At 43.5% G+C, this 12,939-nt stretch overlaps 1 long non-coding RNA gene across 1 annotated transcript; it reads right to left on the bottom strand.

The window, feature by feature from the left end:
* Nucleotides 1-4,844: 4,844 nt before the first annotated feature.
* On the bottom strand, nucleotides 4,845-12,197 carry LOC142829986 (uncharacterized). Its single transcript, XR_012904981.1, has 3 exons — nucleotides 12,059-12,197; nucleotides 10,285-10,368; nucleotides 4,845-4,954 (listed from the first exon to the last, which is right to left on the bottom strand). It is a non-coding gene; the product is annotated as an uncharacterized LOC142829986 (long non-coding RNA).
* Between the last annotated feature and the right edge of the window lie 742 nt (nucleotides 12,198-12,939).

Below are 12,939 nucleotides of genomic sequence, written 5' to 3'. Positions count from 1 at the left end.
AACATGTGCGCCCGGGAGCGGCCACAGAAGCGGTCTGAGCCTGAGCGTGGCTGCCCTCCTGAGTGCTCGCCGGGGCGTATCTCTGCGCTGAGTCTACCAGGGCATCCAGACCAGCTGGGAGTATGAGAGTTCACCGACTATCCCAGAAACCTTCTTATTTGAAACGTGGAATACCTACTCATCTGTGTCACGGGGAGGCTCTGCCGCGGCGGTATGTGTGCTGAGAGACCCAACCCCTAACGCAGTATCCATTAGTTGCTTTTCTGTAGTGGGCACTGCTCAACCCCAGGGAGGTTTATTCCTGCTACTATAACCGCACTTACAGGGCACTTGGGCTGTGTCTACACAGCAGCATTATTTCAAAATAACTGAAGTTCTTCTGAAATTACAAAGAGCGTGTTTACATTACAAGCCATTATTTCAAAATAATGGTGAGCTGGAGGACTTCTTACTCAGACTCCTGGTAACCCTCCTTTCAGGAGGAGTAAGGGAAGTGGAAGGAAGAGTATTTTTCCTTCGACTTCCTGCTGTGTAGACAGCACCAAAAGTAGAGTTAAGTTATTTCGACTTGAGCTACATCAGTTCCATACCTTAATTTTAGCCCTGCTGTGTAGACATACCCCAGGTAGTGTTACCTGTTTTGACCTGAGCAACTCACTAGTAAAGTTTCAGGATTGTGGGGATGTTCCACTTCACAGCAGAATTGGTGGAATCTGGTATTCTCTTTGATGCATCTCTTTATTTACAAAGAGGTATACAATCCTGCTTTTGGAGCACAGGAGGAACTAAGAACAGTTTTGTAGCTTATATAGATTCAAACCTTTTTAGCCAATAAACTCCGAAGGGCTTGCTCTTGCTTCTCCCAGAGTCACACTGTACTCACCAGCTATTGATGGTCTTTCTTGCTGTCTAGTTCTGCCTCTGTTCTTGAACATCCTTGGTGTCTGTGTGTTCTCATTCACTCAGACACTTTCCCCACCCAACCACATATACACCTGCTTGAGGTATGGGCTCTAATCTTCTCTTAGGGTACGTCTACACTTGCTCCCTAGTTTGAGCTAGGGATGCAAATGTAGGCTACCGAAATTGCTAATGAAGCGGTGATTTAAATCTCGCGCTTCATTAGCATGATCTCCCCGGTGCGTTACTCCGCTCAACAGCTGTTAACGAGCCGGCGAGATCATGCTCATGAAGTGCAGGATATTTAAATCCCCGCTTAATTAGCAATTTCGGTAGCCTACATTTGCATCCCTAGCCCGAACTAGGGAGCAAGTGTAGACGTACCTTTACTATCTTTAGGGCATGCTTACATATCACTTTGAACTAGGGATGTTAAATATCAGTTAGTTGAATAATCTTATGAATTTTTATTGGTTTGTCAATTATTCTATTGTCCCTGGGGGTGGGCCCCCTGCCACTCCATGCCTCTCTATCAGAGGCAGCAGCATGCAGTGGTGACAACCCCTGTCTGGGGTGGTGGATGTGTGTGTGTCTGAACTCCTGGACCTGGTATGAGCCAGAACTGAGTTGAGCTGCCTGCCTGCCTGGCTCCTAACATGCTTTAAATGCAGAGCTGTAGCAGGAGTAAGTCCCGGACTCAACACAAGCTGGGTATGAGCTAGGCTGCTGGCCAGCCTGCTAAAAAATGTACTGGTGGAGGGGAGAATGCATGTAGTCTTTAGCATTAACTTATACGTTTTTGCTTATCCGTTAATCGACTATACTATTATATCCCTCCTTTGAGCAAGTTTTTAAACTTAGCCTAAGCTGAGGCTTCACCCAGCTCATAACAGTATTTTCAGCCTGACATGTAAGCTGTGTGTCATCTTTCTTTCTAAGCACACTTGTGACCATTTTCCTTGAACCCTCCAGCAAGTTTCACAACTCTTAAACTATCCTCTCACAAAAGTAAGTGAAAGCTCCTGACTAACATTCTGGTATTTTCCCAGTGGCATTCCTTACCAAACGGCATCTGTCAGGCACATAGCCTTAAAATGCTTTTCACCATATTTCTCAACTGACCGTAACTACCAGAGATCTTGAAAATTTCATTGGCCTGGAACCTTTAGATGCAGACCTGTTTAACATTACTGAAGCTTCTGTCTACACTACTGACATTACAGTGGCACATCTGTACTGCTATAGTAGGGTCTCCCTGGTAATTGCTCTATGAACCACCTTATTTTGTTGGGTGAAGTTCTCATGCCATGTTAGCGCTGTCTAACCCAGTGCTTTCATCAGTGGAAGTTGTCGGTCAAGAGTGTGGTTTTTTTTCCACACCCCTGACGGACAGATGTTTTGCTGACAAAAATGCTAGTGTAAACAAAGCCTAATATGTATCAATGTTTGCAGGATCAGGACTATAGAAGTGCATTTCTCACATTATAAAACAGGTCTTCCACTATTTTTTCTTCTTCCTGATTCTGAGCCTGGGATGTTTATTTAGTATAGAACTAGAGGAGGACCAATTTTTCTTTCTGCATGGGTGGAAAGATCAAGCATTTTCCCTTCACTTTTGTTGGTTTAATATATGAACCCTCTTCAATTTTTTCCCTAGCACAAATAATGTTGTTTGCTCATTCCCTGTACAAGAGCCTTGGTAAATCCGCTCTATTTAATATATATTATTGAATACAGAAAGGAAGTATAGTGTATTATCAAATTTGCTTTCATTACAGTTTCTAATGCAATAATAGACAATTAACCCATACACCGAACAACACTTGTATGCTATCTGTCTCACATCCAAACAATGCAAGTAGTTATCAGCCATTAAAGGGAGCTATGCAATGCAAGTCTGAGCTGGAGAACAGAACACACAATCCAGAGTGAAACACCTTCAACAGGAAAAAAAATCCCACATCAGAATAGCTCGTATCCAATAGCTAGAGCACTGCCCCAAGAAATAGGAGATCCTTGTTTAAATTCATTCTCTTGTAAAGCAGAGGTGAGGAATTGAACCCAGTTCACCCATATTCTGGTTAAGTACTCTAGCCACTGATCCAAAGTTATAAAGGAGGTTTTCATTCTAGCATTTCTTGTAAAAAAACATAAGTACTTAACTCCAAGAGAGGGTTCAACAACTCAAATCTGCCTCACCCCTTAAAAAAAAAAAAGAGAGAAAATGCAGTTAGCCCTAAAAACGTTTACAAAGAGACTTTTCTGTCATTCTATACATAAGTACTCTTGATAATTAACTCATGACAGCCCACCTGCCTTACTGAGTTCTACAAAAATACCTGCCAGACTATTTAACCTTTTCCTGCTTCGTGGATGCTCTTGATTAATTTTAGTTTGTTGAAACTCCTTTTATTAGCAGCTATAGGGAGGCTGCAAAATTATACATTGCTGTTTCTTGTATTTAAAGACCTTTTGTGGATGTACCTAGCGAGATCAACAGGTGCCTTCTTTTCTAAGTTATCCTTAACATTTTTCTTGCAAAGATAACTGAAAAGCTCAATCTTGTTCTTAAAACTCCAGGGTTTACATCCTCACAGTAATTGCTTGGTGAGTTTTACATGTGCATCTGTAGAATAATTTGATCAGAAAAATGCAAATAATAATTGGGAATTTTTAAAGAAAACTTTACTAGCAGCCCAAAAAAAAAAAAAAAAAAAAACAACCAGTCCCACAAGTGAGGTTGAAAGTCATATTGGTTAAAGAAAAAGCTTTCTTTAGAAGGGAGGTAAAGGCAGCTATAAAAATAACAAATGGCAGAAAGAGGAAGTTGACAGTAATTAATATAATTCAGTAGTTAGGAATGGTAGAAAAATGATAATGGAAGCAAAGACATAAGAAATCTGTGGCTATCAGATTTATGGACAACTAGAGTTTTTCAAGTATATTAGGAACAAAAAGCATCCCAACAATAGTAGAATTATCAATAATCAGACTAGGCAGATGCATTCAGTAAATATCTGTTCTGTATTGAGGGAAAAACAGATGATGCAGTCATAGCATAGTACTTTTTCCATTCCACTGTTATCTCAGGAGGATGCTGAGCAGCAACTACTAAAGTCAAACATTTTTAAATCAGCAGGTCTGGATACCTTGAATCCAAGAGCTTTAAGAGAGCTGTCTGAGGAGTTCACTGGACTTTTAATTGTGATTTTCAGGAAGTCTTGGAATACTGGTGGAGTTTCAGTAGACTTAAGAAAAGAAAAAAGATAATGTTGCACCTATATTTAATACAGAAATGGGATTACCTGGAAAATTGTAGCCTTGTCAGTCTAACACTGATCTCTGTCAAAATAGTGAAACTGTTGCTATGGGATTATTATGTCAAATTTTGGTTCACAGTTCAAGTAGGATGGTGAAAAATAGGACAGAGTTCATAGAACCACCATGAAAATGACTGAAGTGTTAGAAAATAAGCCTGATAGAGTCTCAAGGGCCTCAATGTATTTACCTTTTCAAAGAAGTTAAGGGGCAATTTGAGCACAGTGTGATGCTCTCACCAAGGCTGTAGGCATTAACTATAACAAAGTCATAGCTGGTAACCAAACTAGATAACTTGTCTGTTAGTTTTGTTCAAAATAGGTATTAGCCGTATAAGGAAGTAGTTAGTGTTTGGACTTTATAAAATAGTTGCTGCATGCATTAATCTCACGTATGATAGCTGTATTGTATGCTACAAGGTAACGCAAGCTTGTTTTATAATTGTAACAATGCTTGCTCTTCACTTGTGAATCCAGATGGGAAGAGTTGGTCTCTCTGCTCAGCAAGAAGGACTATTAAGATTTAATGGGCCACCTGGGACAAATGCTTTGATTCCTGCATCTGTCCATGAAGAAGTTGCGTGCAGGAGCTCTTGTCCCATCAGTCTGAACTCTGAGAGAAGGTATCAGAGATGCTCACAAGAAGAAATGTGTTATCTTTTTGTTGTTTGAACTCTCAGAGCAGAAACACTATCAACTATAGCAGAGGTCCTCAAGGGATTGCTCCTGGTTCTGCCCTGGAAGACATTTTGAAATGACAGATTACTGCATGTCTGTTATCTTTAGGAACCATAGTTAGTATTTATTGTGTGTATATATTTGCTTGCTTTAACCTGTAAACAACTTTCTCTGGTTTCTTTTAATCAGTTTATTACAAGACTGGATACAGGTGTTGTTTTTGGCATGAGATGGGTAAGTTAATGATTAGATCTGGAGGTAAGTGACTGGTCTAGAGACTGGAAGCAACCTGAATATTTTGTGATTTTTGGGGTAGAAAACAGTAGGGAGAGGATACGGGAATCAGACGGCGGTGAGGGGAGGCAGGAAATTGGATGGGCATGCATCATTCCCCTGGCAGCAGCAGCTGGGGCTTTCCCCAGTTAAGCAACCCATCTGTCCCCCAACCCTAATGCACGCCAACCCCCCTGCACCTCCTTGATGAGCCCACTGTCCCTGTACCCCCCTCCCATTGAGCCCCAGCCAGCTGCACCCAGACTGCTCCCACATACCTCTAGGCCCACTCCCCCTGCTGAGCCCCAACCACCTTCACTTGGACCCCCCTGCAGAGTCCTATTACCCCTGCACTTGGAATCCCACAGGCTGTGTCTACACTGGGCCACTTATTCCGGAAAATCAGCCGCTTTTCCGGAATAAGCTGCGAGCTGTCTAGACTGGCCCTTGAATTTCCGGAAAAGCAACGACTCTCTACTGTACAAAATCAGCCGCTATTCCGGAAAAACTATTCTGCTTCCGCTCAGGCATAAGACCTTATTCCGGAACAGTGTTCCGGAAAAGGGCCAGTGTAGACAGCCCAGTAGTCTTTTCCGGAAAAAAGCCCCGATCACGAAAATGGCGATTGGGGCTCTTTTCCGGAAAAGCGCATCTACATTGGCCACAGACGCTTTTCCGGAAAAAGGGCTTTTCCGGAAAAGCAGCCTGCCAATGTAGACGCTCCTTTTCCGGAAAAACTGAAAATGGAATAGTATTCCATTTTAAGCAGTTCCGGAAAGTCATGCCAGTGTAGACACAGCCACAGTGAGTCTCCGGGCATCCAAATCCTCCACTAAGCTGCCCAGACCCAGATTACCCCACACCTAGATCCCCCTTTACTTGGATTCTGTTGTGCTGAGCGTGCCTGCCTTCACCTAGGGTATGTTTACACTACACAGCTGTTAGTGACATCGGATGTGTGGACATAACAGTATTGCTAAAAGTCAGGCCATGTAAACACTTAGTCATGTTTTCCAACAAAAATCTTCCACCCCTATGAGTGGCATTTGCTTTGTCAGCTGAAGAGCACTGTTTACAGTAGTATTTGCTGTGGCAAAGCCTTTGTCATTGGGGTGTGTGTGTGGGGGGGTGGGCACTTGTGAATGACAGTGTTGTTGCCAGTTGCCAATGTAAATAAAGCCAAATGTTGGGATGTTTCTGGGACAGTCCCAGCCCTTGTGCTATGTCAGGATTGGGTTTGTCCTTGTCCTTGGGTGGGAGAGATGGGCTGCAGTGTGATCTCTCACCTCCATGCAGCCAGTGGCCTGTGCTTCCCCTGCCATGCTACAGTCTCCACATTTATTTATTGACAAATAAAATTTGCAGAATTCTTAAAAAGCGTGTACTGAATTTTTATTTATTTGGGTGCAGAATTCCTTCAGGAGTAAAGATTGTGTATTTTACCAAAATCTATGCTGTAGGAATCATTTTTGGCAAGTGTTGTGGCCTGTGTTATACAGGAGGAGAGATGATCATAAAGGTCCCTTCTAGATTTGGACTGTATATGAATCTTGTTCTGTGTAGCAGCAGCTACTTGACATGAAGTGAACCATATTTACAACAAAACCACCAAGTAACATTCAGTAAATGTTTTCATGTCAGGTACTCTGCAATTTTTACTCACAATGTTAAATTTTGGAAAGAGTATTCCATGTCTCAGCCAAAATAAGGAAAGCGAATTCTGAAGTGTTCTTTTCAAGAAATCAATTTCCGACTTAATTCTGGCATAAGACTGAAGTATTGATCTTTACTGCTTCTGCCCTGGCTGACCATCCTATCATGATTTGGTATTTTAATGTAATGTTGATATGCTTTTTGGAATTAATATTGAAATTATGGGAAACCACCAAATGCTAATTTAATCTGAATTCCTTTATTAAATCCGAAGGCCAAGTGATATTTATATAATTGCTTTAAATTTCCCCAACAATCTAAATAATAAGCAATTTACTACATCCAAGAAAGAAAATATTTTATCAAGATATTTACAATATGGTCAGGATGGCTCATTTTAAGACAGATTCTCTTTGTTTTATTTAAAATCATCTGTAGTCATACATACTGGTCAGAGGCTCTCTTTAGAAATTTTCCCTTACCTCAAAAGGAACTAGTCATTCTCTCTATTTTATTCCTTGTAGCTTTATAGCTTTTTTTTTTTAGGCCTTCCTTCTACAGATTGAATCTTTCTAGTCCAACATTCTCTGCTTCCGGCAGTATCCATTGTCCAGTATGATTTTAGTTAGCATGATGCCCACTTATCTTTGGTGTGGCCAAGTTTCCCACGATCCCATCGAGTTTGTTTACAGCCACCAGTCCTGGCTCTCAGTGTTCTGTGCTGTTATTTAGCTCCAATTTACCCCTAAATGTCTTCTAAGAGCCCAGTAAGCCGTGGAAGTGTTGGCAATGCTGCTAGACCAGTGGTCCCCAACAGTGCCCGCAGGCGCCATGGTGCCCGCCGGGACACTCATCTGCACCCGCCGAGAGATCAGGGCCGGCCCAAGCCATTCTTGTGCCCCGGCCATGTGGCGCATGCGTGCCCTGGGTGCGCGACACATGCACGGCCCTGCCCCTGGGCACGCGGCGCACATGTGGCCCCGGGTGTGCAGTGCACGCGCAGTGCTGCTCCCAGACGCCCAGCAGCCCCAAAAGGTTGGGGACTACTGTGCTAGACAGTATGTAAACATAGTAGTTAACTACCTGATAAGCCTAGTCTTATCAGGTAGTAGAGTTACTACTTGACTAGTTGCTTTCCCCTCCCCCCTTGCTCCTCCTCCCCCCTTGCCACTGCAAGAAGGGAGGAGCAGGAGCTGGGGGGAGCCAGTTCCCTCCAGCACCATCTCCATGGGGAGGTCAGGGGAGGCAGAGCCGCAGCAGTCTGGGACCGAGTGTGAGCCAGGACAGCTGAGACCCGGCTCGCACTGGGTCCCAGACACTGCACTTCTTACTATATTTTAAAAGCAGAGCTGCAGCCAACCCCCTTATCGTTTAATTAAACAGTCGATAGAAATTCCAGTCAACCGCTCAATTAGATTACTAACCTGTTTAATATCCATAAACAATATTGACCTCCCATGGTTTGGCAAATTATCTGGTTCAGCACCTGTCACGTCCTGAGAGTGCTGGATGGAAGAAGTTCAGCCTGTACTTTCCAATCAGGACGTCTTTTTACAACACACATATAACCAAACTTAAGCTAACTCTAAATTCTTTAAATTTCATATGTATCTTACAATGCTTTCTCTGTACGTCCCAAAAACTAGCAAGAAACCAAAATCAAGATTTACAATCTTTGAACAATTAAAAAGAAAAAAAGAAGAATGAATCAATAAAATCAAGTATAACCATTGCAAAAAGATTAACTGGAGAGCACATGGGATGAAAGATTCATTCTGATTTACCTGCTGAATTTGATTCTGAACACCTTTTTATGCTGCAGCCATTTTAATGCCATTGCCATAGATTTGTCCGCTGCAGTCAGCCCTTTCTAAACAGCCTTTTCTTAGCTTCCCTAAGATAATCTCCGCAACACCTTCCCTGTATTGGTGTGCATAACAATGAAGTCTACAAAACTCGCAACAACCTTCAGTCCATCTTTCAAAATGTCAGTATAGCTTAACAGAGACATTTGTTCCATTTGGGAGAAGTCTGCAGCACAAATGGAGAAGAATTTAGCTTTCCTAATCATGCCAAAAATAGTCAAAATTTTCTTTGAATTTGATTTGATAAGGCCAATATCACAAAGATGATGTGCTTAATAGCACGCACATGCTCTTGCACCTACCTATCATCGCTCATAAGCGATTCCAAAAATTCAAAAAACTGCCTATACAAAGACTTTCTAATTGTCTGAACTTTTCAGATCAAAATACCTCTCATTTTACAGCAAAATATCTAAGAACACAAAATACTGTGCCATATATCTAAGAGAACACAAAATACTGTGCCATATATCCTCCTGCAGCTGATAGCTAGTTTGCACACTTCTGTCAATTGTGCAACCCTTTTCCATCCATTCTGCAAGTTCCATCTTCCGAGTGATTGCCTCCACGGGGGGGTTCTTTTGAATATTCACATTGGCATACTCGTGCGTTAATGTGGAAGAAGTTTCTCAACCCAGTTTTAAGGTTTGCAGAGAATGATGAGGAATTTGACTGGGAAAGCAGAGCGGTGAACAGAACAAGAAGGCAAGAGTCAAACTGTTCATCAACCAAGACTCCCCACTAAGGATGTTAAATTATGGTTATCTGGCTAATCGTGTAATTGATATAATTTGTATCGACTACATGATTAGTCGATAAGGGGCTGCTGTTCAGAGTTGTAGTGGGGGTAGCTCCTAGAGCTGGCTGGAGCTGTGACTGAGCAGTCTGGGTTTGCACCAGCTCTGGGAGCCAAGCGTGCTGCAGCTCTGAATTTTAAATGCAGTAAGAGCCACTGGGCTCTTATTACATTAAAATGCAGGGGTGCAGCATCCCGCACCAGCACAAACTGACTGCTCAGTTCTGACTTGTGCCGAGTCCAGCAGCCCCTGTTTGCGTCACCCAAGGCTGTCTATGGCCAGGGGGTGCTGCAAGAGCAGCCCTAGCAGCCATGAACAGGGGCTGCTTGGCGAAAACAGCTCCTGTCTGTGGTGGGGCTCAGCTCCATGCTGGGTCCCCCCACAGAAAGGGGCTGCTGCCAGAGCAGCCTTGGCCTGCCACGGGCAAAGACTGCTTAGCAGCAGCCTCTTATCCCCCCCGCTGCATAACGTCTTTGGAAGTATAAGTGGCAGCACCATTATCAGACTGTTCACCAGGAACATGACCAAACTTCACACATTTCAAGAAACTTTGCAGAGCAAGCACATTTTTTGGATCTATTTCATAGGCCTGCTGTAGCCATCTTTTGAACGCCACTCTTGTGTTTGTAGCTCTTCATTGAGGAAATGGTGGTAGACAATAAGAACTCTCACACCAAGCTCTTGACGAATGATTCATTAGGTTTGGAATGACAGTTGGAGCAGGTGGAAGGTCTAACCAATATCTCTGTAAAACTGAGAAAAGACAGGTCAAAGGTCATAATCTCTGTGAAACTTACTTACGTGAAAATAATGAGCCAGACTTCAGGAACATGGAGATAAGGTCAATTGAAGGGAGCAGTTACAGAAAAGGCCAGTGACTCATGACTGAAGAAAAAAAAAAGAGCAAGAAGTATAAAAACAGGGCTGTTAGGGAGGGTCCCAGCCTGGTTCCACTGGAGCTGTCTGAACCCTCCTTTGCATGGTCCCTAGTTACTTGTCCTCACTTTCAAGGTCCTTCAGGGCCTAACTACATCCCACCCATCATCTCTCATTCAGTAGTAAAGTGTTGTCTCCCACCTCTGATTGGCCCATGATGAAGTCATCCTCCGTCCTGCATGTGTTAAATTTTTATACAGCCACCTTCATGTTTTTTCCCCATGCTGATCCATGTACAGGCAGTCCCCGGGTCATGTACAAGATAGGGACTGTAGGTTTGTTCTTAAGTTGAATTTGTATGTAAGTCGGAACTGGTACATATTGTAGGGGAAACTCTAGCCAAACATTTCTCCAGAGCTCAGTTTTATTTTCCCACACCTCACTTCCCTCAGTCCTTTATTCTCAAGCTGAGGTGTCTGCTGAGAAAAGCCGCTCCGCGTCTCCCTGGTCTGCTGGGGGCGGAGGCACTAGCTTTGCGTCTCCCTGGTCTGCTGGGGGGAAGCAGCTAGTGCAGGGTTACATCGGATCCCTACTTACAAACGGGGTGAGGTAAGTCAGATCCATGTAACCCGGGGACTGCCTGTACTTGGGATGAACTCTCTACAGATATCTGCAAAACTAACTCATTCTTCTCCTTCAAATCTTTCCTTAAAACTGAAACCTACAAACATTTTGACAATGATAAGGCTGCTGGTGTTTGAGACTAGGGAGGTAAGAGACTGGTTGCTTCCTCACCTTGCTGCCTCTGTCAGAGAGATGTAGCAAGTGGGGGGAGCAGGAGCTGGTGCTGGGCGGGAGCCAGCTTAAAAGCTGGTTCTCCCCAGCACTGTCTCCACAGGGGGCAGGGGAAGTGGAGGCACAGCGGGAAATGGCATGAGCAGGGACTGAAGCAGTCTCTGCTTGTGCCACTTCTGCTGAGATTCTGCTTTTGAATTACACAAGAGCACCGAGCTCCTTGTGGGGCTTCCTTTTGAAATGTACAAGAGTCCCTCAAGGGTTCCTGTACATTTCAAAGGCTGAGGTAGGGCAAGGAGCATGGGGCTGGTGGAGAAATCCCCCTCTGGTCTCACACTGGCTTCTGATTTTGAAATGTACAAGAGCCCTGCCCATTGTCAAGTTTAAGAGCTACCACTCTAATTAGTTTCAAAAATTCTTTTACTACAAACACTTTTTTAGCCAGACAGATAAAAATGGCATTACAGTACTTGACTTAACATCAGAAGTAACTTTATAAAAATGCATACTACAATAGGGAACTTTTCTTACTCTACACCAGGGGTTCTTAACCAGTGAGGTGCACCTCCCCAGGGAAGGTGTGAAGGGGATATAGGAGGTGTGAGGTGCCTCCCAGAAAATTTATCACAATTGCCTTCTCACTGGATAAAATTCTAAAGTTTAGATTTCTTCATAATTAATATTATTAATTAAAATTATAAACATTAATTTCTTATTAACTTCTAGAGATCGGCACACTACACTAGCAGTGCAAATCAATCAGGCCTATGTGACAACACACTACAATAACAGTACACCAGCATTGCTGACTTTCAGCTTCAAATATTATGGAAATTTGTCAAGAAAAAGTTCAAAGTAAAAAGCTCATATTATTCATTTAGGCATTGTAACAGGGTTCACTCACCCCACAGCACCACCAGCCATTAGACTTGGGCATTAGCTCAGACAGCTGTGTCCAGCTGGTTCACCAGGTTTCAGGCAGGCCGGTCCTCCAAATCGCCAGGCACCAGTAGAGCCTTGGCTTCCTCTAAGTCAGAAGGTAGCCCTGCTGGCCAGCATGGCCAGGCCTTGGCAGCCCAGGCAGGGAAGCCTTCACTGGCCTAAGAAAAGGCAGCTGTAGAAGGCCAGGACCAGGTCTCAGCCTCAAGAACCAGGAGCTCTGGACAGGCCTCTGTCTCCTTCTGAGGCTGGGCCCCAACTGAGCTCCTTGGCAGAGTTCTTATAGTCCTAGCCACGCTCCTTAGCTTCCTGTCAGGTGAGGGGGCGGGGCTAGGCTGTGCACAAAATGGCTCCGGGGGGCGGGGGTGTGTGTGTGTGTGTGTGTGTGTGAGAGTGTGAGTGTGAGTGTGAGTGTGAGTGTGAGTGTGAGTGTGAGTGTGTGTGTGAGAGAACAAACATGAAGTTCACTTTCAGGGGAGATGTGAAGGTAAAAAAGGTTAAGAACCCCCTGCTCTACACGCTCCGATCTCTACCCCTTCATCTCAGAAAGAACTATCTCAATGCAAACTTGAGTGTACCTGATTAACAAAGTTATCACTAGCTTTTTAAAAAATACCTCTTTGCCACAGATCTCCACTGTACTCTTCTCATTTATGAATATAATTTAGTGGTATGAGAATTACAGAATTCTAAAACTAATTGTAACAGTAGTATTTTCCACTCTCTGCCCTTTAAGCAAGCATTAATCCTGATGAGAAAGGGTTAAATACATTATTTGACTTGTTACCCTCATTGAGTATGGCACTATGGGAAAGTGAAGTTCTAAGGTGTGGGGTCAGAAATTGT

Source organism: Pelodiscus sinensis, chromosome 6 (genome assembly GCF_049634645.1).
Source record: "Pelodiscus sinensis isolate JC-2024 chromosome 6, ASM4963464v1, whole genome shotgun sequence".
Lineage (NCBI taxonomy): Eukaryota > Metazoa > Chordata > Testudines > Trionychidae > Pelodiscus > Pelodiscus sinensis.
This window is presented reverse-complemented; position numbering and strand designations above follow the sequence as displayed.